Source organism: Octopus bimaculoides, chromosome 1, assembly GCF_046866305.1.
Source record: "Octopus bimaculoides isolate indiv1 chromosome 1, ASM4686630v1, whole genome shotgun sequence".
In the NCBI taxonomy this organism is placed as follows: domain Eukaryota; kingdom Metazoa; phylum Mollusca; class Cephalopoda; order Octopoda; family Octopodidae; genus Octopus; species Octopus bimaculoides.
Window position 1 is genome coordinate 142,876,172 of NC_142928.1, and position 25,430 is coordinate 142,901,601.

The 25,430-nt window shown below is 34.7% G+C and overlaps 1 long non-coding RNA gene across 1 annotated transcript; it reads left to right on the forward strand.

Moving 5' to 3' along the window:
* Positions 1-225: 225 nt before the first annotated feature.
* LOC128249935 (uncharacterized) lies at positions 226-25,430 on the forward strand. Its single transcript, XR_008266085.2, has 4 exons — positions 226-1,481; positions 11,048-11,179; positions 16,175-16,233; positions 25,007-25,430. It is a non-coding gene; the product is annotated as an uncharacterized LOC128249935 (long non-coding RNA).

A 25,430-nucleotide genomic window follows, 5' to 3' on the forward strand; every position in this document is an offset into this window, starting at 1 on the left:
GACACAAACCGGTTAGCTACACTAAATACCACAGACTCATGTTGCAGCATATTGGGAGACAAAACAAGGACACAGCAAATCATTAACATTTTCCTCTTCATTACTTTGTGACAGTGTACAGACTGCTGCTGAAAGAACAGGTGGTACACAAGCTTTAGTGTACCACCTGTTGAATCTCGAGACCATAGGCTGTCGTGGAGAACGTGGCCACTTTTCAAACACAGAAGATAGCAGGCAGTGTGTCTTTGAAGACACAAAGTCTAATTGCAAATCACCGATAATGATAATGTGATACTGCTAGTTTGTGATTGGCTATTGTTCATGTTCCCTGTTTTACTTTAAAACTGGTTTCTTTCAGAGAGATGGATGTGGATTTTCAAAAAAGGAAAATAGAAAAAAGGAAAATAGAAAGCAGGACGGTGATATTTAGAATATTTTCGAATGAAAATAGGAGAATAGAACACGCGCCGCAGGAAGAGATAGAGGAAATATTGAAGGAACGAATGGGTAAAGGGATAACGTTCTTCACAAGACGAAGGAAATACGCGACTATAACAGTAACCTTTGCATCAGTAGAGGAGGCGACAACAGACTGATACTGGCAGAGAAATGGACGTTGATACCGAACTGTTCGGGCAGAAGACTCGTCAGGGTCAGGGTGGGAAGAATCCCACTGTCCATAGACCCAGACTGGATGATAGTCGCAAGTTTTAATTCAGAGCTGGTGAAAGGAAGTGAAGACCTGGAGATTTGCATAGTAAACAGAATGCAACAATTGAATTGTTGGGGATACGGTATTGAATTAATCCGTGCCGTAAGCCCTGAATATTACGACGAAATGGCGGAAAATGTAGAATTACCTAAGGGTGAAAAACTGGAAGTTATGTTAGAGGGGAGACCACCCAAAATGCTACGGATACAGTGAAAGAGGTCACGTGAGAAGGAAATACGCAAGAGCAGCAGTAGAAATGGTTGAAGAGAGTGTTCAAGAAGATATAGTTGTGGAAAAAATCAGAAACAGAAAACAGAATATGATGGGAATTTGGCGGAGGTAAAATCCAGGCAAACAGAGAGAAGAAAGTCACCGACGACAGTGGAAGTGAAGAAGTGTAAAGGGATGGCAGAGGAAACTCACCCCATGACGTGAAAGGGAGAAAATTTACCAGTGGAAGTACCAGCAAAGGAATTAAAAGTGAAGAGTCCTACAGACCAGAAACAAAACAACCCAGAATTACGGAAACCTAAAAACTTACACACACAGACGAGACACGTAGAGTTACAGTCAAACGAACACACAGACACACAAATACATGAACAGTCAGACTTAGAGACGAAAATACAAGAACGCACTAAACAGCAGGAAAATAGAAACCAAAAGAGACATTATGAAAAACATAAACAAAAGGAAAATTACAGTGAGATAGGACACCCCAACGTAAAGGAACGTAAAAGTTAAAGACACATTGTGAAAGACTGAAGAGGTAAGTCGATGTAAGGTTGTAAAGACTGTAAGTGAGGAAAATAATTATTTGAACTTAAAAACAAAGAAAAAAACAAAAAAACAAGTCAATTTTACAATGGTTGAATGAACAGGATTCCAAAATGTTTTTAAAAAAAATATTGTGATATAAATTCGGTTGACTTTAGTTTAAAAAAGAAAAGGCAAAATAAGAAATAAATCCTGTTTGAACATTTGTTTTAAAAGGGTGTAGGGCGAGAGCGAAAAGCGAAGTCACGGTTTCGCATCGGAGCGAGGCAAGTGGTTGTGTAATAGTTAATGGTAAAGGAATACACGCAGTGGGATCGAGATACCCGGCTCATTTGCATTGTAATTATATTCATTTCATATTCATCCTTCCTATGTTTTATATTCCCGCATGTCTTTGTATGTCCCCTTTGTAATTAGGCTTTGTGCCTGTAATAAAGAATTAAGCTAGCAAGCCACTTTTTTTGGTGTTCTTTGAGGAACTTTGGCTGAATTTTTTTGCGCGTAGCCACCATTGTTGGGTGGTGGGGAATAATTGAGAATAATATGAGAAGCATGCTGAAGCGGGAGATGTTACAGTGGACTCGAGAGTCGATACAGAAATATAGTGCTGTGGTGGAGAAGGAAGGATCAAATATAAAACTGACCCTGCCAGAGGTGGAGTGGAGGACGGTCATATTAAGAACATTTTCGAATAAAAAGAGAGGAAATGAACACGCGCTGCAGGAGGAAGTGGAGGAAATTTTGGAAGAACATGTGGGAGACAGCATGGTGTTCTTTACGAGAAGGAAGCGATGTGCCTCGGTAGGTAGCCTTTGTATCGGAAGAGGAGGCGGAAAAAAACCTCCAACAGGCTGATACAGGGAGAGAAGTGGACTCTGGTGCCAGAGTTAGGGTCGGAAGGGTCCCACCGTGGATGGATCCAGAATGGTTAATGGCGGCGATTGTTTGTTCTACCACTACACTCTCTCCCACTAGAGGTGGAGATAGGGATGGTGGGCCGAGCCCACCAAGTGAAGTGATGGGCCGTGGGTTGGAGATGATTTGTGCATGAACGAGAAATGTTACAGCGAAGTGCCTCTAACTTTGGAGCTGCCGAATGAGGAGGAGCTGGAGATAATGATGGAGGGGAGACCCCAAAGTCTTGCGAATGTGGTGAAGGAGGGATCTTGAGGAAGAAATATCCTTGAACAGCGGTGGAAGTAGTGGAGGAGAGTATCCAGGAGAGTCTAGTGGTAGAGAGGCGGCAGAAGCAGAGAGCGGAACAGGACGGGAGTTTTGTGGAGGTGAGGGCAAGAAGGGGAGAGAGGAGGAGGTCACCAACGATGGTAGAACGGAAGAAGTGAAAGGCGGTGGAATAGGTGATCCAGCCTACGATGGGAAACGGAGAGGATTCGCCAGTGGGATCGCCGGTAAAAGACTTACAAGTACAGGGGGGTTCGGACCCACAGACACTCAAGCACACGGACGTACAGACACACAGAAATGTACAGGAACAGATGCAGGACATCTTAGAATCACGGAAGTCTAACAGCATGGACGCACGGACGAGGCACGCCGAGTTGTAGTCGGACGAACACACAGATGCCCAAGTGCACAAACACAAGGACGCACGGATACAATGGCGGGAAGGCCGAAAATTGTAGAAGTGCAGAGACGAGAGACACAAGCACGCGGGACACAAGCAGGGGTAGGGTTTGTAATGAAGTGTAGGGCACCCCAATGTTGAAAGAATCTCAAGATGAAATGCATTATGAAGTAATGAATCCACTGGGGCCAGAGGCGGATGTCGATCCACGCGCCTCGGTGGTGAATTATGTGGACGAGGGAGAGAAGATGAATTGTTAAATGCTTTTTTTCTAGAGACTGTGAAAGATTGAGAAAAACATTTGGTTAAACTTTTTGATTTTTTTTTTTTAAAGGAAAAATAAGTAAATCCTGTAACTATTGAATGTACATTTGATAAAACTTTTCTGTAAAATTGTAAGGTGAGAAGGAAAAGGGAAGTCGCGGTTTCACCTCGGAGCGGGGCTGGAAATTGTTATTTAAAAAGTCAAGTTTTAAAGGAAAAAGGAATACACGGTTTCATCTCGGAGCGGGAGCGAGATGGACGTCTCATTTTCATTGTAATTTAATTCATGTTCCATTTAACTTTCATGTGCTTTATTCTTCCCGCGTGTCTGTGTATGACCCCTCTATGTTTTTAGGCCCTGTGCTTGTAATAAAGAATTCTGCTAGCAAGCCATGCTACTCCAGACTGATGATGAGCAATGATTCTGAAAGTACTCTCTGGATGCTGGCTTTGCTGGGTGGAGGTGCTTATCTCTCCCCTTTGAAAACATAAGGACACAGGAAATGTGTCAAGGCCAACAGGAAACTGTGTTTCCTAGGGCTACATAGCTGTAACATTCTTACTTTTCATGGTAGTGTCACATTAACTTGACAACATACTAATAATTTATATATATATATATATATATATATATATATATATATATATATATATATATATATATATATATATTTGTCTGTCTATCTGTCTGAGTGTCTGTTGTATCTCTTTGTGTACACACACACACACACACACACATACACACACACACACACACATATATATATATATATATATATATATATATTATATTATATGTGTATATACTTTTTCTAATTAGAAATTTAAGTTTTATATCTAATAATATAATCACTAATTTTTAGCCATATAAATAATTGCGATAATTAAAAGAAGTTGTGAAATTATTATCTATTGTGGTGTCTCTTTTGATTGTCTCTTCAAAATTATATCATATCCATTTTTTTCACGTTTGTGTTATTCGCTTGCACTACTTCTGAAGTAATATATTATTTATGTGTATGTATGGCAATTTGCAGATGTACAATTATTTCTTGCTTTTAACAACAGCTAAGTTCACTGCAGAATTCTAAAAACCAAAATGACAGTTCAAATTATAAATGGATTTAAAATATTTTTGGAGTGCGCACCCACTGGTATTGTAGATCTACTTTTAAACATCTCTCTCGTCTTTGAAAGAAAAGTGAACAAAGGAAGACTAATGGTTGCATATTGATTTCTATTAATATCTCAACATTAAAGCACGTTCGATTGCTTCTCCCAGCAACGTTGAAAGAAGAACAATAGACAGTGTACAATGTTCTGTAATCTCTGACAGATTAAAACAGATTCACACCAAGCATATGATGTCTGATCTAACCTCAGCCAGCAGTTAATTTTGCAATTTACTGAACTGTTTGATCTCCATTAAAAACGTATAGCTGCACGTGTCATAACCTTATTAGAATAATTTCATATTTTATGATTAAGGCTTAACATTTTTGTATAAATTTCCCTTGGGATTGATATAGACACAGTAAGAGGGCTCGTTTCCTCGGAGGTAACATTTTAATCTTTTGTTTGATCATTTTAAGTAATTAGGCTGCTTTCTATCCATCACAAATCAAGGTCAGTTGTTAACAGAAAGAGAAGTCAATAGATTCTAATAATAAATTCAGTTTAGTTAACAATATCATTGCTGAAAGACTTGTCCAAAATTATGTATATTCAGAGTGATGTTAAAGTCGTCAGAATAAATAAATGAATGTATTGACTAATAGTGTGGTGACTTTTTACTTCGAAAGATTACACAAAGAGAAATAGACTGATGCTATGCATTATGGTTGTAACACATATAAAGTTACAAGTCTGGCATTTGTATTTTTTGACTAACTTTAAATATAACTATAGATTTTTAAATCAATTTTCGATTTAGAAAAATCTTATGGACTATACTTTTTTGTTAATGCTTCTTGTAGTTTCCTGACAGCTTATTCTAAATTAAGCTGACCCACCACCTAGACTGTTTTGGTTCAAGGCAAAGACTCAGTGTCCAAAAGCATACAACATATTATCCAATGTACGTTTGCAACTGTATCTTATTAATTTATAATTTCATTTTACTTATAAGGAGTACGTGCTTATTGTTAACTCTAGCCAATCAAGGCAAAGAGAAAACTGTTTGTATTTCAAGCTCTGAGTACAAACGCTGCCATTAATCTGAAAGTGTTTTAACAAAGACATTTTCCCATCTCGCTAAGACCTCAGCAATTGCTTCAACCACGTCTTGAAAAGGAAGGTGATGCTAGAGAGGGAGATGCTATATTCTAGTGTGATAATCCAATCTATCTTTCTCTTGTGTGAAAAAAGATGGATGAAAATGGCAGGTCTGGTGAGTTTGAAAGGGTAGGACTTGAGTATGCATTTCCACGCGAAATAAAGAAATCGGAGTGATAGCGCTTTAAATGCTTAATATATAGCAGCTTAATTAAGCCCTATACGTAAGGTTTCCACAAAATTATCCGAGATGGACTGCCCCTATTGTAGACTTTATTTTCCTTTGAAAGTTCCGTGGAAATTTATGCTTTTATGTTTTCTGTTGGATTTACTCATTTATTTATTTATTTTTGTTTTCTTCTACTCGTATATTTTGTGTTGCATTTCTTGAGTTGCATTTTTGTGTTACATTTCGTCCTGAGAAGTATACTGAATGATTTGGGGATTTTTGGTGAATATAAGAAATAATATACACAATAACAATTATAATCATAATTATTATCTCTATAGTTTTTATTTTCTATTATAATTATAGTATAGGTATATTCTTCTTCTTCTTCTTCTTCTTCTTCTTCTTCTTCTTCTTCTTCTTCTTCTTCTTCCTCTTCTTCTTCTCAGTAGTAGTAGTAGTAGTAGTAGTTGTAGTAGTAGTAGTAGTAGTAGTAGTAGTAGTAGTAGTAGTAGTAGTAGTAGTAGAACCAGCAGTAGTAGCTATTGAAATTGTCCATGCTGCTTTCCTGTTACTATATTAATTACAACTAGTAAAGGGTGTGAGATATTATCATACTAATCTACAGAAACGTAGATCATTTCCCACCAGATGATGCCTCTTTTATACAAATTGCTCCACGCCATCTTTATCGTAATCAAAGTCATTCATTTATTCACCATAATGACCACCGCTTTTTACTGAAATTTAACTAACAAGCTCCATGTCATATACTATTTAGTAAGTAAGCCGAGCATTCTCTATTATATTATGTCATATCATCATCTTACTGCATAAGAGAATTTAACTGAGACAAGGACCGATGAAGGCACTTCACATTGGATTATTATAATGTCACTCAGATATCAACGAAGACAATGCGTAATATGTAAAGAATTGCTTCAAGAGATACGTGTCTTTCGGTTTTCTTCAGCATCTGGCAGGTATAAATGTCGAAGGAGTACAGGAGAAAGAGAAGAAGAATTTTCTTTTTTTGTTAATATGAAAGATTTCTATGATTATTGGCATTTCCTCACAGCATATAATTCTTTCTTGACATCACGTTTCATTTTATTTTTATTTTCAATTTTCTTGTGTACAGCCTTACTCGCTATCACCTCTTCTCTCTCTCTCTCTCTCTCTCTCTCTCTCTCTCTCTCTATATATATATATATATATATATATATATATATATATATATATATATATATATATATATATATATATATATATATATGCATAGAATCATGTATCGACCTTATGCAAATACGTAGAAACACATAAACACATATACGTGTGTATACACACACATACACACACACGTATACACAGACCCTGCACGCACGTACTTACACGCACTCGCGCGCACATACAGACACACACTTACACACATATATATACATACGAAAATATGCATGCAAACACAAGCATACATAGTGCATACGCACAAATGTAACTGATTCTCTGCAGGCATATTATGTCACCAAGTTCTCGATTCCTGATTGCATATTATTATAACACGAACAATGCATGAATGTTCCTATATTCCCACCAAGCTGAACCAAATCCATATAGCTAAATCTTGGGTGAATAATCCCGATAACATCAGCTGTTGTAAGCTACAATTTTTATCGAATATCGCAAGCACACATTCACATGCGCGCGCACACACACACACAGGTATGCATGTATATTAATTTGTATTCATCTAGATTCATACATATGTGTGTGTTTGTACATTCACACTTCGCTACATGCAAAAACATTAATTATAAGATATCAGCTAAAGATTTATGTATAGTTTATACATTTGCAAATTTGCTTGTGGCTTTATGTATCGGACAGATCTCACTTCATCCGTTTTAAGAAGCATCTATGTCCTGCAGTGCGGCCGTGCTAAGATTTAGAAAACGTAGTTTTGCTGATTTTATGTATCATTTATTTACTGGATATGCTATTATTATAAATACTTCGTAAATCGAATGGTAATCATCTTTGTGTTACTCTTTAACCAGTGAGCAACTAGGAGATATGCAAACTTCTCCCACTATCCTATATGGAAGAAGATTCGTTTTAAAAGGTTTGATACTGGAGAGATCTATAGTTTCATGTGAAGCAAAGGAACATAGTGTTTGTTCTGTCGAATTAGCAATGATTTTCTAAATCACACAAATAATCCAAATTATTACCTCTCCATATGAATTTTTCAGTCACTAGTTCCTATTTCTCAACTCATTTCTCCTGTTACCAAAATATATTCACATTTACGGCTACATTTTGTCGCTTATTCGATATTTGCTCTGCTATTACAATTGTGAAAATTAGGACTTACAAATATTTACTAAACACGCACATGCACACACATAAACACACACACATATACATACACAGAAACACACACACATATGGTATAGTACTTACATACATATCTGTATATATAATCATAGGATGAGACGTATTGCAGAAGCTAAATTATCAGTGCATTGTTCTCATTAAACCAATTGGAAAAGTCTTTGTTTCCTTTAGATGTCAGATAAAATCCTTGCATAAGAATTGAATAGAAATGCAGTTATATTTGTGGCAATGTTTACGGAAGACTACGATTTGTAAATTGCCAACTTTGTAAGTATTACAAGCTTTGTAAGTGTTGCCGACTTTATAAGTATTGTAACACTTACAATAACTTGTAAATGTTGCAAGTTATTTTGTAAACAAAGTTTAGAAGGAATTAAAAACCTTTAGTGAGGTCGTTTCAACGTTGTTGAAGAGTAAAAGGCACATATTCTAAACTTTCGGATACTATAAGGATGCCGTAATTTTTCCAACGGGTTGAAGATATTATCAATCATTCTGTGCATCTGTGTTGTAAGTATTTGTGTTGAATGCGTATTTGTGTCTTTGTTTCTAATCTCTGTCTATGACAACTTTCAAAGGTTTGCACAAGTATGAAAAATATGTCCTTTATAGCTTAACGGGTTACTTATCATCGAATCTTTACGTTTTGTTCCTCTAATATTCATGTCTTTAATATTCAGGCAAACTAAGGCGGTGAGCTGGTAGAATCGTTAGCACATCGGGCAAAATGCCTTGCGGCACTTGAGTCATTTTTACGTTCAGATAGCAAATCCCACCGATACAGACTTTGCCGTTCTTCCTGTTAAGCACTGAGGCTGATGTAATCGACTTAGCCTCTCCCCCAAAATTACTGTCCTTGTGCCAAGAACTGAAAATAATACTCAAGCAAAATGTGAAGAATGAAACAAGAAATCAGTATTCTGTAATGTCAACGCACAAAGAAGAAAAAAGAAAAAGAAAAACCAAAGTAAATAGTATTAGTGAGAGGTCAAAAATATAAATGAAGGTAATTCTATAGTATTAGTTGTTGTTGGTACTCCGTCGCTTACGACGTCGAGGGTTCCAGTTGGTCCGATCAACGGAACAGCCTGCTCGTGAAATTAACGTGCAAGTGGCTGAGCACTCCACAGACACGTGTATCCTTAACGTAGTTCTCGGGGATGTTCAGCGTGACATAGTGTGACAAGGCTGACCCTTTGAATTACAGGCACAACAGAAACAGGAAGTAAAAGTGAGAGAAAATTGTGGTGGAAGCGTACAGTAGGGTTCGCCACCTTTCCCTGCAGGAGCCTCGTGGAGCTTTAGGTGTTTTCGCTCAATAAACGCCCGGTCTGGGAATCGAAACTGCGATCCTATCATCGCGAGTCCGCTGCCGTAATCACTGGGCCATTGCGCCTCCACATATAGTATTAGTAAGATGTACTGAAATCCCACTGTCATATCTAAGCTAGAAGAATATTTACAATTTCATTTGCTATTCGTCAAATTTAACCAACCAGAATACTCCATCTTTTTTTTTTGTTTACCTTGTAACTGATTTTCAGTTATATACTTTACCCGGTGTCGCAGATAAATAACCTGGGTTTACATTAAAATAATATTTTTCCGTTCTGTAAACTCCGCAAAATTAAACTTTGCTAGTGAGCTCGAATACACAGGGGACCGACGAAAGATAACTAAAGGCAATCTCCAGAGTACTTGAAATACAATTCTTATGTCACTAAAACTGCAATCTACAATTCTACAAAAAGGTACATTTAATAATGTAGTCCTAGTGACACACGGTTTGGCATAATCGGAATGGATATGGCTAATACACCTTCCAGCACGGGTTTTATTTCAGCAGGTTGACCTGATGTAAACAACAGAAGATATGGTTAAACATTCATAATACACAGATCGCTTCATTCTTTATTATCTGCTAGTTTCCTTTACTGTTTCGATGATGATTCTATTGTAATGCGTATTTTCTTTATATTTTGATTTTCTTTGATAGATCCTCTTATAATTGTTGTTTTTGTTGTGTATGCTTTTATTGCAGTGTAATTATTTTTTTGCTGTTCTTGATATTTAAATAAAACACTCCATCATTATTGTTTTCATCATGATTTACTTTCTCTGTATTGTTGATTAATATAATATACTATATTAAATATTGATATGATTTTATTATATACTTTATTTCCGTATTTTTCCTGTTCACTCGTTTTCCCTTTCCTTTTCTGCCCCTCCCATATACCCACATCTTCCTGTTTATTCTAGGCTGTTCTTATCACTACCACCCTAATTACCATATATATAATTAGAGATGACCAATAACCGAGTCTAGGGCATTTTTTCCGGTTGATTGATAATAATTATCCTTTCTTCTATTCAAAATCATACATATTTCTTTGCAGCTGCTTTCACTGACATTGTTGTTGTTTCTTAATCATATATTTAATCATGGTGTTGTCATTTTGTCATTTATTTTGATTATAGTTGTTGTTGTCATAGTAGTTAATGATGCTAGTGGTGAAGCTTGTGCTGCTGTTGTCTTTGCGGGTGTTTTCATTATGTGTTTATATGAAATATCTTAGTAATTACATTGGTGAGTAATCTCGTTCTATACATTTCATTGATTTGCCTCTATGCAACACTACCGACAATACAAGTTGGAAAAGCAATTCGATCTTGCGTAGACAATATTTGAAGTAAGCTATGTACTTTTTTTCTATATAGCTTTTGTATTAATAATAATGTTATATTTTTCTATTCACTTATATATTCATTTATTCATTGTTATATTTTTTAATTAATTAATCATCTTCGAAGTGTCTGACTGATTTTTTTTTCTTTTGTTTCTTTTCAATATTTTCCTTCATGCGTTCAGCTGTTTGCGGAGAAAGGAGAGCACGGAGAGGGAAGAAGGTTATAACACAGCAACACACTCACACACTTCCACCTGCGCTCATACGGAAATGCACACCAGTATATTCACCAGTGAACGTAACCCAGAATGGAGGTACATTAATGAATTTGTCGATACTTGCCAGTATGGATGCCACACACACACACACACACACACACACACACACACACACATTTATATGTATACGTGTGTATCTGTGTATGAACATGTGCTGTTTTTGCCAGTTTCTTTGTATATCTGTATGTGTGTTTGTCCAAACGCACATGAGTGTAATTGTGAGTGTGCATGTGTCAGTGCATTTGTGTCTACGCATGCGTATATTTTGCTTATGATTACTCATATATATTTATATATATTTCACTTGAAATATTATACTGCGTAATCTGATTGCGTGATATCAAAGCTCTAATATTTATGTTCGTGAAGTGGACATAAACTACTATATCGCAATAAATATATTCACATCGAAGTTGAGTATGTTTTTAGCTGTAAACTAGATTTTCCATTTTGTTGCCCTAATATTGTTATCCATGATTACATGTCTGTATAACACAGACCCTTTTACACATAAAAAATATTTATATTTCGCTATATGCTAAAGAACATTCAAATACATACACATAATCATCTGTACATGTGTGTGAATGTGTGGGTATCTAATACAAAATAGATAAAGGCAATATATTTTATATATGTTGCAAACAGCAGACGTGAATATACATAAGTTGGGGATAATTTCAAAGATGTGACGATAAATATTCAAATATCGCTGACCAAATTCATTTTCATGTTAGATGGAGAAAAAGTGTAAAACTGTCAGGGCAGAAAAAGTGGGCGGAGAAAAATATTGAAAATGAAAATATTTCTGGACCAGAATAATTTTCTATATTACACAAGAAATATTAGTGGCGGTTGAGTATTGTATATTGTTTTCGTAAAGGAAAGTTTTTCGCTTAAAGAATTGGGATATCGTAGGGACATGGATGGGCGTGGCAGCAAATAATTGTGTTTTAACCCATGATACTCACATAAGCATATATTCAATCTAAAAAAAATATGACTTTCGAAAACGATTCCTAAAAGGCGATGCAATACAAACATGGTGTGTATTGTTTCTTGGGGATTAAAGTTTCTTCTATCCTTAATCAATGCCGATCACTAACAGAGTGAACCTTGTGTTTAAGTCAAGGTAGCTGGAATTATACAAACACACTTATTTATATGCAAATATTAACTAATTCCAATATCCGGGGAATCGTCAAGGAACTGTGAATATTTCAATTAATTCATGTGGCCAATAATGTGCGTGTTTGGATAAACTTGCCCTCGGGTAGTGGGATTGCAAATAACCTCTGTATATATATATATATATATATATATATATATATATATATATATATATATATATCTACGCACATAAACATATAGTCTATGTGCAAGTTTGCTTTCTTACAGATCTTGTGTGTGTCTGTGTGTATTCCTCATGTATATGTCATTGTTTTCGCGTCCCTGAAATGATTACACATTTTTCCTGTACTACTCAAATCGGTTGCACAGCTCAGTGTATCTCTTATAATACACACGAAGCACAATCTTTAAGTTGGATACGAGCGGCGTAAAGTTATCTTTGGTTCACCATGGAAGATTATTTCCTCGATTTTAGACTAATTTACGTACCCGTTACGCAGTTGATCCTCACGAAAGAGCATAACGTTTTCTTCCTGCCCCATAGAAACTGCTATACATGGTTAATGATTCTACTTGAATGTCGAAATTGCTACTTATTCATGTCTGTGTAAATACATTCTCGTTCTGGTGTGCCCAAGAAATGGCTATTTGCACTAAGCCTTCCTGTTTGCAGCATTGGAATCGGTGTTAACTGCAATATCATCTCTTAATGGGATAGAAGTAGCATGTGGTTATTTATAGATAGCTGATAATAGGAGTGATATCTTCCATACTGTTTTAGCTCAACCAACACTCTGTATCACAGTGTAGTGACTTGCAGACATCCTTAACTCGCCTGTTGTTCAGGCGTTTATTTCGTATTCAGGACACCAAAAGCCGATCCTTCTAGGCGAGAGTCTGATGTAATGCATCTACCAAAGATCTCGTAGTGGCGACTGTTAGTGTCAGTGTCGCTAGCATTCTCTAGGGTGTGAGATATCTTATGTATGTACATATATGTGCATATACATATGAATATATATACATGAGCATATATAAAGATACTTCTATTGTATGTACACTCGCGCCTAATATTTATACACGCTTGCTAACAGTAGTTGTGTTCTATTTGGTCCATGTTCTATTCAAGAAAAAATAAATAGTGTATTATCGGATCCCAGGTTTTCTGGAACAGTAAATTTTTAGTGCGTATTTGAAAATGGTGTCGAATCTGTTTATAACTCTTTCAAATGAGGTATATTCGATTATAGTAAGCAATACTCATTACAATACATATGGATAATCACAGTTCAGAATCAATTAGATACATTTAAGCAAGTTCTCTTGTATCCTGTTTCTGAAGCTGAATACATAAAATGTGTTTGCAAAACAAGCCCGACTTCTAACAGTGTCTGTTGCTTTGGCTTAACTCTGTTTTAGAGGTATTAAACAGCATAGACACGGAGTATTAACTGCCTCCATAAAACGAAGCAAAACGAAAATATTTAAAAATTTGTATTGTTTGTTCTTAAGCATAAAACATATTAATGAATATACAAATTACAATCGATTACTATTGTATATGAAATACGTTTGCACATCAAATTTTCTCAAAATCTGAAGGAACATAATGACAATTAGACACAAAATATTCTGGAGAATAAAAATTAGCGATACATTTTTTTATGGTTTTCTATCTTCTTCGCTGTCTGAAATATCGCTAACACAGCTATAGAGCAAATTATTCTTTTTGTACATAAACAGATGCACATTCACTGAAAGATATAGATGCACTCACACAGACATGAACAATGTACAAAACTAGAAGAAAAAAAAACACGTCATTTTATGAAAAATGTTTGTCATTATTATATTCATTTTCCATATTGTATCTAACAAGGACCCAAAAAGAATTCCTTGAAGCCACTGTTGATAATAATCACCAGATATGTTCAGTGATCCATCACTTCTACGTCAGGCAGATATTTGTATCTAATTGTTACTATCTCTTTCCCCATTGTTGCTCGGTAATTTCGTATATTACAATAAATTTGTTACTAGTGGAAATTGACGTGTTATTAACCGAATATCCAGTATACAGTATCATTCTTGTTTCTAACCACATACATGCACTTCAAATTGTCCTGTATGCATTAATATATATCTCAACGTATATATATATATATATATATATATACACCAAGCACATATGCATGCATGATGGGTGTTGGCAAGTATGTAAGCGTCATGTATGTAAGTGTGTGTGTTTGTGAGTATTGTTATTTGCCCATTGATGTGTGTGTATGTGAAGTGAGAGAGGAGTAAAAGGAAAAATTAGATACATATGTATAAATGGTATTGTATTTTGGTATACATAGGTGTGCATGCGTGTGTGTGTATGGAGAGAGAGAGAGAGAGAGAGAGAGAGAGAGAGAGAGAGAGAGTGAGAGAGAGAGAGAGAGAGAGAGAGAGAGAGATAGAGAGAGAGAGAGAGAGAGAGAAAGCAATGAAAGAGAGCTGCGAATGAGATTTAAACTAAAACTAATAACTGCACGACAGAATTTCCTCTCCAGCTTCCAAATTCTTTTTCTTTAACATGGTCTGTGTCTCTCTATGTATCTCTGCTTCATACCTACTCGTCCCCCATCTCTCCCTCACAACTCACTCCTCATCGGTTCACATTCACATATATCTCTCATTTTCTTTCCCTCTTTCTGGTTGACATTCTTTTTTTCTCAATTCATTTATTTATTCATTTCTTCCGCTTTCAGAAAATATCATTCCTATTCGAAAGCCAACGGTTTGTAAACTGAATAAGCAGCAGCCACCATATTAACTCCGGCAGAAGTAGAAGGGTGGAGGTGATAGTGGCTGATTTAGTTTCGACGTAATAGTATAGATGCTGTGATGCATTTTGTCCCGAACAAGAATTAATGGTGCAAGAATAATACGGCCAGTGCAACTAATCACTCACAATGTAGTAAAATTCCATGCAAGTGCTTACATTATCATCTAGGTCTATGATTCTCAAGGAATCTAGCATTTCTAAATATTTTCTAGACCTCCCCAGTATTCTATGATAATATCACTCACATATGGCATTATTTCTACATGTCTATTCGTTCCACTTCCTCTTGACTACTTAGGATTGATGCATTCTCGTTAAGGTTTTTCGATTATTCAGGCATTTCTCGTTTCAATAACTTTTATGAATTTATAACTCACCTCCACCCCATCTCTCATTTGACGGCGCTAGACAATACAATATGTTCCTTCCATCGTAATCAATGAGATTTGTATGAATACAAATATAAATATTTCAGATAAAATATGTTCTTCCACACAGCCACCTTCACTGCCCACTTCCATGAAGCCTAATATTATCATATACGTCTGAGGCTCTTATTATTAGAGATTTCATATCTGGCTGCGAATATTTGTCTCAAATCAATTCAACATAAATTTATGTGCGTCTATAAATACTCTGACCACATACTAAATATGAGTATAATGAAATTTTTAAGAACATCTTATGTATGAATATATATATATATATATTCAGAAATACTTACACGTAGGAATAGAAAGAAATACTTATTTTAATTCTTTATATCATTAGTATCATTATTATTTTAGTTGTTTTTGTTGATTGATTAGGTTAGCATCGTCGCAAAACCATTTGGTCCTATGACAAATTTCGTAGAGGAAATTATTTTGAGATTTTAGCTTATGCCATCAAATCCTGAAAAGAGCAAATTGGCCTTTCATCAGTTCAAGGTTAATAAAATATAATTCAGTCAATTACTGGAGTCAATGGGGTCAATGGTTATGGTTAGTCTGCTCCTGCACGGATGATTGAAAAAAGTAAAAAGATGAAAAAGAATTATTATTATTGTTGTTATTATTTTCTCTTTATCACAGGTTTTGTTGGAGCTCCTGGAATCTTACATGCGTAGCGGGCTTGCTACCTGAAGCTTAAGGTACCGTGCTATCCATTATTTTCAACTATCTAATATTTTCCAAATTATTCTGGTAGCGCCAAGGCGGCAAAGCTTTTGTAAGAATTCTGCTGGGTACTCTATTTCAATTTCCTTTATATTCCCATTGATGCTCTGGGCACTTAATTCCAATTATTATCATTATTATCATTATCATTATTATCATCATCATCATTATTATTATTATTATTATTATTATTATTATTATTATTATTATTATTATTATTATTATTATTGTTGTTGTTGTTGTTGCTGTTGGGTTCTGGATGTGTTTCGTTTCGACTCGGGAACAATTAATTGTCTTTGTCTGAAATGTGAAGGCATTTCATTAAATAAGGTACCATTCTTGACTCTGTGTGGACTTTGGGGTACAAAATGTAGCTTCTCCCACCTCATCATGTTTTGTGTAAAAAGTTGTGAGCTGCTAGAATCGTCACCGATTAGCGGCATTTCCTCCGTTCTCAGGTTCTGAGTTCAAATTCCGCCGATGTCGACGTTGCCTTTCATTATTTCGGTGCCAATAAAATGAGTCCCAATTGCTCAATAAAATACATGCCATCGACATACACTTTCAAATTTCAGTTATTATTATTGTTGTTGCTATTGTTTTCGTCCATGATGATTTTCTTGTTCTTGTTGTTATAAATGTATTTTAGAATATCTAAATAGATAAGACTTGCAAACAAAATATAACGTAGAAATTCACACACACGGCTGCTGTTTTCTTCCTCACTAAACGGGCCTCTGGAGAAATATGCAATGTCTATATATACGCATGTGCTTGTGTGTTTGTGTATGTGTGTGTGGGTGTGCACGCGCATATCTATTATCTATCTATCTTTCTTTCCATCTATCTATCTATCTATCTATCTATCTATCTCTCTATCTATCTATCTATTTATCTATCTATCTATCTATCTATCTATCTATCTATCTATCTATCTATCTATCTATACATACATACATACATACATACATACATACATAGGTGCATATATATTATTTGTAAATAGATATACTAGTCAATCAAATTCTAGCACTTTCTTGTTTTCTCCTTTCTCAGTAACTTTTACAGATTTCAAGTACTCACAAGTTTTTATAATAACATTCAAGTAACAATGTATGTTGTATCGTATTATTTATCTATATACACTTTCAATGTTACAACACTTCTTAAGTGAACATTCTTTAAAATCAATTCAATTCTTAGTTATATTATATTGTTAATTTACATCGGGTTCGAAATTCTGAATAACATTGTTTTCTTTTACTCTTGTTCGACAACTTTCATGTTTTATCTCGACATCGTGGTGGTTGGTCGCAAAGCGACAGCAACCATCTGGTTGGTGGTGTTGTGCAATTAATTGGAAAATTCGAAAATTATAGATAATATAAGAACGTTTTTCGGGATAGAATTAAATTCAAATTCAGTTCAATATATCATTATTTATATTATTGTATTTCCAAACGCGTTTAAAATTTTGGACGATATTTCTTTTCCTTCTCTTCTGGCTTCACATGAGGCATATATTTTATAAAATTCAAATACTAAAGCCAAGCGTTAGAGATTGTTACAAAGAATAAAAACTCATTAAGAAAAAAAAGGTAAATACCGAAATTACAAAAATCGTATTATGCTGGAAATTGAATCATTAACAAAAACATTTACATAAATATGCGCGCGTGTGAATGTGTATGTGTGTGCGTGTGTATGCATGTGTGAGTGAGTATATATATATATATATATATATATATATATATATATATATATATATATAACGTTTGTTATTTTAGCGTCGTTCTGGTCTAACGACTCTCCCTGTTTGTTTTCGTTCAGTTTCCTTTTATGTCTCCTCTGTCCTGTTTTGTTCCCAACTTTGACTCTCCATAAATGCCAAATTTTATTTTGATACTTGTGGGCTCAATTGCCTTCGAAGGCTCATATTGTCGTTCAATGCTCGAAATGAGGAGTATATAGGCAGCTGACAACTGATGAAGGGTCGTTCTTTATGTTACTTGTCCTCTTCTCCATCTGTTTTTCTTGTTGTTAGCGTATTGAGGTCATTTGTTTTCTTGTTTTTGTATACTCATTTGATTGAACGCAACGTATCCATTTCTAAGTAAGTTATATATATATATATATATATATATATATATATATATATATATATATATATATATATATATATATATATATATATATATATATTTGTTTTGCAAGATTCTTGATGTGAATTCGTGAGTTGATACAGATATTGTTGTTTTGGCGGATGGTCATTTTCCCAAATTTAGCCAATGAAAAAACACGCACTATATATTTTGTATTCACTTGGTTCAGCTTTATTTTATATTAAGTTTATCTCGGCCAGAGTTCTTTCGTCACACTCCTGTGGTCCTATGATTTCTTCTTTCTTTTTTGTGTCTCTCCTTTGTATGTGTCTTGATTTGCGCATGCGTATATCCCTGTCTGTGTCTATGTTTAGTAAGTGTGTGTGGGTGTGTGTGTGGGGGGGGAATGTGTATGGTGGCTGCGTTATCAATATCCCCTGTTTATACACGTTAGCTTAATTTCTATTTATTTTATTCATTTGTTTTTATCTACTTACTTTTTCATTTCTTTCTTTTTTTGTATTAATTTAATTTATTTTGTTTTTGTATATAGTTATTTAATTTCATTTATTTATCTGTGTATTGTATTATATTCATATTATTATCAATTTATGGGGATCTTATTCTGTCATAAGTTGAGATGTGTGTGGTGGGTTGCTAGTGTTCCATTCTAATTTTCTATTCAGGCTAGGTTTATTTTCTATTATTTGTGTAGCTTCCATAATTTGCTTAAGCGATACGTCTGTTCTAGATTTTAACTACTATGTTTTTGTGTGAGACCCTGTTTTCCGTCTCGGTGTGCTGGAACCGATGAAAGGAACGATGAGCTCTTCCCTTTCTTAAGTTCCTTCCAATGCACATTTACCCGCTCTAATATGCTCCATGCTCTCTCCCCTGCGTACGTCGTTGTCTTGTTACTCCACCAGCCCTCTGCATATCTTATACTATAGAACACATTCCTAACTTTACAGTTTGTTTGTGGGCTAAATCTACATGCAATACAGTTCTTATCAGTACAGGAGTTCTACTAAAATGGTAGGTTCTACCGATTAGGGATTTGATAGGTTACTTGGCCATTCTACAACCGTAATTCTTAGCTTATGTTTGTCTAGGGCCGTTCTAAAGCGGTACGCCAGACCGCCTCTAGGGGTGGTGTCGACGAACATGACACTCAGGTATTTGTGGCTATTATACCATGAGTTGGCTTTCCCTATTTTCTCCTTACTCATTTCATGACTTGCTCCTATAGTGTGGGCAAATCCCACTCCTATCGTTACGTATGACAGTTTCAAATTTCCTCATGGCTCCTTTATATAATCTGATCCTTTCTGTATGGCTGTATCCTGAGAACTGCAGACGGTGAAAGAAGTGTATGTGTCTCTTTAACTCTGTAGTGTCACACATGCGGGACACATTTCGCATTACTCTGACGAGGTCTGCCATCACTATATTTACTTTGGCATTGTCCGCGATCGCTGAGTTACGATGGATCAGGTATTTGGAGTCCATATGTTTGGCATAGTGTGAATGGAAGATTTGGGTTTTATTATTCAGTTTCCAGCCAGAGTTCTGTATCTAGTACTGGTAGTCTTTGGTTATGGTGTTTCGTAGAGTAGTCTATCGTGTCCTTAATACTCTGGTGGATGGAGTTAGCTATTTGCTGGGTGCTTTCCATAGTATTAGTTTCTATTGCTATTTCAAGAGTACTGTCTTGTGGCGGTACCTTTACCACTATGGTGATATCATCGTCATAGTTTGAGTATATGTTCATGGGTATGGAGTTCTGTGTCAGGCGTTCTTTAAGCCTCCTGCCCAACCATACCATGAAAGGTTTGGCCACTACCCCTCATTTTGGGTGTATATTTTGTTGTTAAACTTAAACGTGTGGCCTCTCAGGGTAACTCTTACACTAGCTCCTAGCGCATGTGCGATCATTTTCTTTATTTGATATTCGTTTTCGGGGATCCGTATGTCTCTGGTCCATCCGCTCCACCTCTCTATAGAGGTCTTCTGAGCTATAGATGTAATTATTAAGTGGGTGAGCCAACCTTTTAAGCAACTACTGGACCAGAAACGTCTAAGGTCATGTTGGTCTAGATACGATTGTCATATGTGAGTCTAAGTAGGGGGCCCAGTTCCTCTGTGTTGACATTACAGAACTCCACTTCGCACTCGCTAATCATCGCCACGGACATTGCCACCGCAAAATCCATGTCGATGGATGGGTATAGATATATATATATATATATATATATATATATATATATATATATATATATATATATATATATATATATATATACATATATATATAGAGATATATATAGAGATACACACACACACACACACACACACACACACACACACACACATATATATATATATATATATATATATATATATATATATATATATATGTATATATATATATATATATATATATATATATATATATATATATATATATATATATGTCTATACGTACACACACCCACTCCCACAACGTTCGCACACACATACACAGGGGATATATCAGACTTACTGTACTCACCAGATATTCTTCATTCAGAGGGAAATCGATAGTTTATAAATTATGTAATGACTTTAGAATCTTTAAGTCATTTGTTTCGTATACCATTTTGTTATCACACGTCAGTGATAATCTTTTATCTGCCATTGATTTCGTGAGATATTTATGGAGGTATACAATCCTCAAAACGGCTGACGAGAATAAAAACATTGTGTGAAGGTTTATTAGATATGTGTGATGATTCATATGGTGAGATGTTATTTGTCATCACTCTTTGATCTAATCATATATATTATTGGCCAAGATAAAGTTTTTTGCTTCTTGTATGCATTTCATGCACGAAGTAAGCAAGTAATCATACACGATCACAAATGGGCATATATGCTTTCGTTACAACACGTCCAACTTACACCTACATGTTTATATTGGCTTTCTGAGAAGTTCACACATCGTATGTTACGCCATTTGTTCGTGGAAATGTATTATTTACAGTATATGCGTCGGAATCATCAAAATTACCTCGGGCCTTTTGTCGTTTGGCTGAAGATGCAAAGAAATCTGTTGAGTGGTGGCGGGGCTGCCAAAACGATTCTGCTTTCCATGTAAGGTTTGTGTTGTTATTAATAATTTCTGAAATTATATTTCACTTTTCCTGAATCAGAGATTCCTCCGAAAGTTTTATGATATTTCTATCATTTTAAAGTAGTATTAATCATATCGCTCCAGTTCAATATAACAACAATAACCTCAAAATAAATTTGCCAGAAAGAGTTGAATGTCTGGATGTACAATTATCATATATTGGTCGGTTAGTGTACTGAAATAAAGCAAAATATCATTCTATTGATAGGATAAAGTATGATTTTATTTTCCTTGTAATACGTGCTGAATGGCTAAAAATACATGCCATATATTTCAACTTTACAGTTCAATTAGAAAGCTCGTTTAACATCAAATGGATCCTTTCATGATTACATAAACATCACTAATCCTGATAGAATCCATCCGTCTCCACCCTTCTTGGAATTGATGGAAATTTCATGAAACCAATATAGATGAACTGGATCAAATAACGAAGTTATATTGCCATTAACCGCACGTTTACTATTTTTTTTGTAAGTATTTATTTTAAAATTCGAAAAGCAGAATTATATGAAGCTTCTTGAACGGAATACGTAATGTATAAGAGAATAAAAAAGAATCGCGTATCAAAACTATTAGCAATCTACAGTATCTCATGTGAGCTTGCTCAGATCTCTTTGATCAGAGCAACTTATTGTATAATGTATATGTTGATTTCTTTATGCCCTTGGTGACATATCCATATATCGCTTTGTCTTACACAGACACACGCACACAAACGCACATACACCCACTGACACATATACACACAAACACGCACATAAACATACAAATATATATCGGATATACATAATACACTTATATATCAGATATACATATGTGTATATATATATATATATATATATGTATATATATATATATATATATATATATATATATATATATATATATATATATATATATATATATATATATATATATATATATATATATATATATATATATATATATATATGAAAATATATGTGTGTGTATGTGTGAGAGAGAGAGCGAGCGAGAGAGAGAGAGAGAGAGAGAGAGAGAGAGAGAGAGAGTGGGTGTGTACATTTATTCAGTGAGTTCTAAACATAAGCTTGCTTTTCTGTACTCTTTCATTTCCAATATCTTTTGCCTGCATAGTATTGTATTTTGTTATTTCTACTTATTGTTAGAGATATATTGGATAATTATTGCGTGGTTGCATTCATTTTATTATCTTTGTTTATATTCACCTTTACTTATTCCCTATTTTCAGTATTTTGAAGCTTCATTTATTCACTCTTTACCTTACCCTATAGTCAATATTATTGACCCATCTCTATTCTTTATATGTAATTCCATTTCCTCTGTAGTTCTTTCTCTATCATATATAATTCCCAAAATTGAGTATAGAAAGGAAATACATACTTTTGGTTTTGTCAGATATTTATTCGACTGCAAATACAACTACTGTAAACTAATTGAGGTTATGATTAGTATTAGGTAGCATATGTGATATCTATAATGACATTAATAACTCATAATTAAATGTTCTTTCGCCTTGTATAACTATTATTACGCTCATATTAATTGTTTAAATATATTATTATTAGCGTGAAATTATATTATTAGTGAGAAATTTGTCCAGGGAAATATAGAGATACAAATATAGATAAATCAATAACTAATTAATTCAATTTTCAACTTAAATACTTGAAAGTGATATTATATATCAAGAATATTTTGATAAACCATTGATAAATATGATTCTAGTTTAAATTACGCTGCTGTTCTCAATCGTAGTTCCCTATGATGAAAAAGTATTACATTCTTGCTAGATGCTGCATCAACTCCGTCGTCGTGGAACGAGTTATCTTGTTTGTAGTGGAGGTGCGAAGGGGTGTTAAAAAGTTCCTGGCTTCGGATAAAAGAAAATGCAGAAAGAGTAGTTATGATTTCATTTAAAATATTTCTCTCTCAGAGTCACACGCTTATTGCAGCTGTCCTTCAGTTTTTCCAAGCCCTGGAAAAGAACGCGGGAGGTTGGGCCTAAAACCGGGCCTTTTGCGATACCTTTAATGCCAGAAACTTGTCAGTGCCCCGTCGTAACTGCATACTATGCATACTGATGAGTCAGTCACTATCCTGATATATGTTCAGCTCTTCATTATGCTCCTCAAAACATATGAACATCTTTAGAGTGACATCTTTCGATTTTTCCTATAAAGTTCCGAAATTTACTGTGCCCATGCTCATGGTGGTAGTTTGCACTGGTTTTCTTCCCATGGGAATTTTCATTGCGATTGAAATATAAGTATTGCACTGATTTTCGGTCAAAGGGAAAGTTATCTGCCATGGAAACAGAACAAGAAATACTTTCAGTATGTGACTAAGGGAGGTTTCTAACAGTCTAAACTTAACATAAATCTCAATCTACTAAGTTCCTTTTTACATGCATACATACATACATACATATATACATACACACATACCTACATACATACACACAAACATATATATATATATATACATACATACACACACAACTATATATAGTCACATGTATATATATATATATATATATATAGATATATATATATATATATATATACCTACATGTAATTGTTGTACGTGTGTAAGTGTGGGCGCATATATATATATATATATATATATATATATATATGAGTGTGAATACATATGTAGAGGGAAACAATGGAAAGTGACATCCGTCAAGAGAAGAGGCAGCCGTGTTTTAATGCTTCTGATGAAAGTATTACAAATCACAATGATTCACAAGCATATAATTGACTGAATAATTTTCAAGTATATTTCCCTTTTGAAGGTAAATTCTATTTTTTTCTATAAATATAAAATATCTTAAAGGAAAATGCTTCCATATTGACACGCAAATAATTCACTGTTTATTTGTACACAGATACAATGTAAGAGTCTTCTTCGATTTCTTGCGCAAGCGAACGGCAAATGTTCACTAATATTCTCACGCAAATATTTACTTGAAACATTACACGAAACTATGTGACCAACAAACAAAACCTTTTGTTAATTACCTGTTATAGATAAATATTTAGGATGACATCTTACTGTTTCCAATAGTACTGGACTATTTTGAAACCCCACCCCCAAGAAATTATCAAAACTACAGGTCGGAATATTATAAAACAGGGATAATAATTAATCACGGTTTCTACATCAAAGCCTATTTCTTTGTTGGGTGTTAGACAATACCACTGTCCCAGTACTTAGCTGCTACTTTATTTTATAGATCTCGTAGGAATGAAATCTATTTAAATATAAAATTCCATCCGCCATTTTACATTTAATGATCAGTGCAGAAATTCGATACATTAGTCAGTGTTTGTCTCTGTCTTACTGATGCAGGAGACACAAATGTGCTACGTTTCAGTAATCGAACAGTAAGGCAAATAAATAATAAAATAAATCGGATCTGAAGATCTCTCTAAAACCCTCCATTCAATATTGTTTTGCTTGTTACAGTCCTGCGGTATTACCAACACGACACTACCACCTTTACCTAGCGCTTACATTTGAGAGTCCATCGTTCAAATACTGGTACAACGCATTTTCTCTACTCCTCAGTTACAACAACTATTCCTACGGCAACCGGGCTTATATGACTACCACCATCAGTTTGAATGTCATCATCGTTATCATAATCTACTACTTCTACTGCCACTACTACCACTATTTCCATCAATAACAAGAAATCAAACTTTTCTTCTTCTTCCTCGTCTCAATTCAACAATACCTCCACCAAATCTAGCGTCCTTCTACATTCAACAATTTCTGATATCTAAATATTCTCAAAAAAAAAAAAAGAAAAAACACCGCAAAGAGATCGACTTAGACACGTCTATAAACACACAACTACTCCAACTCTAACCACACAAACAGAATAATA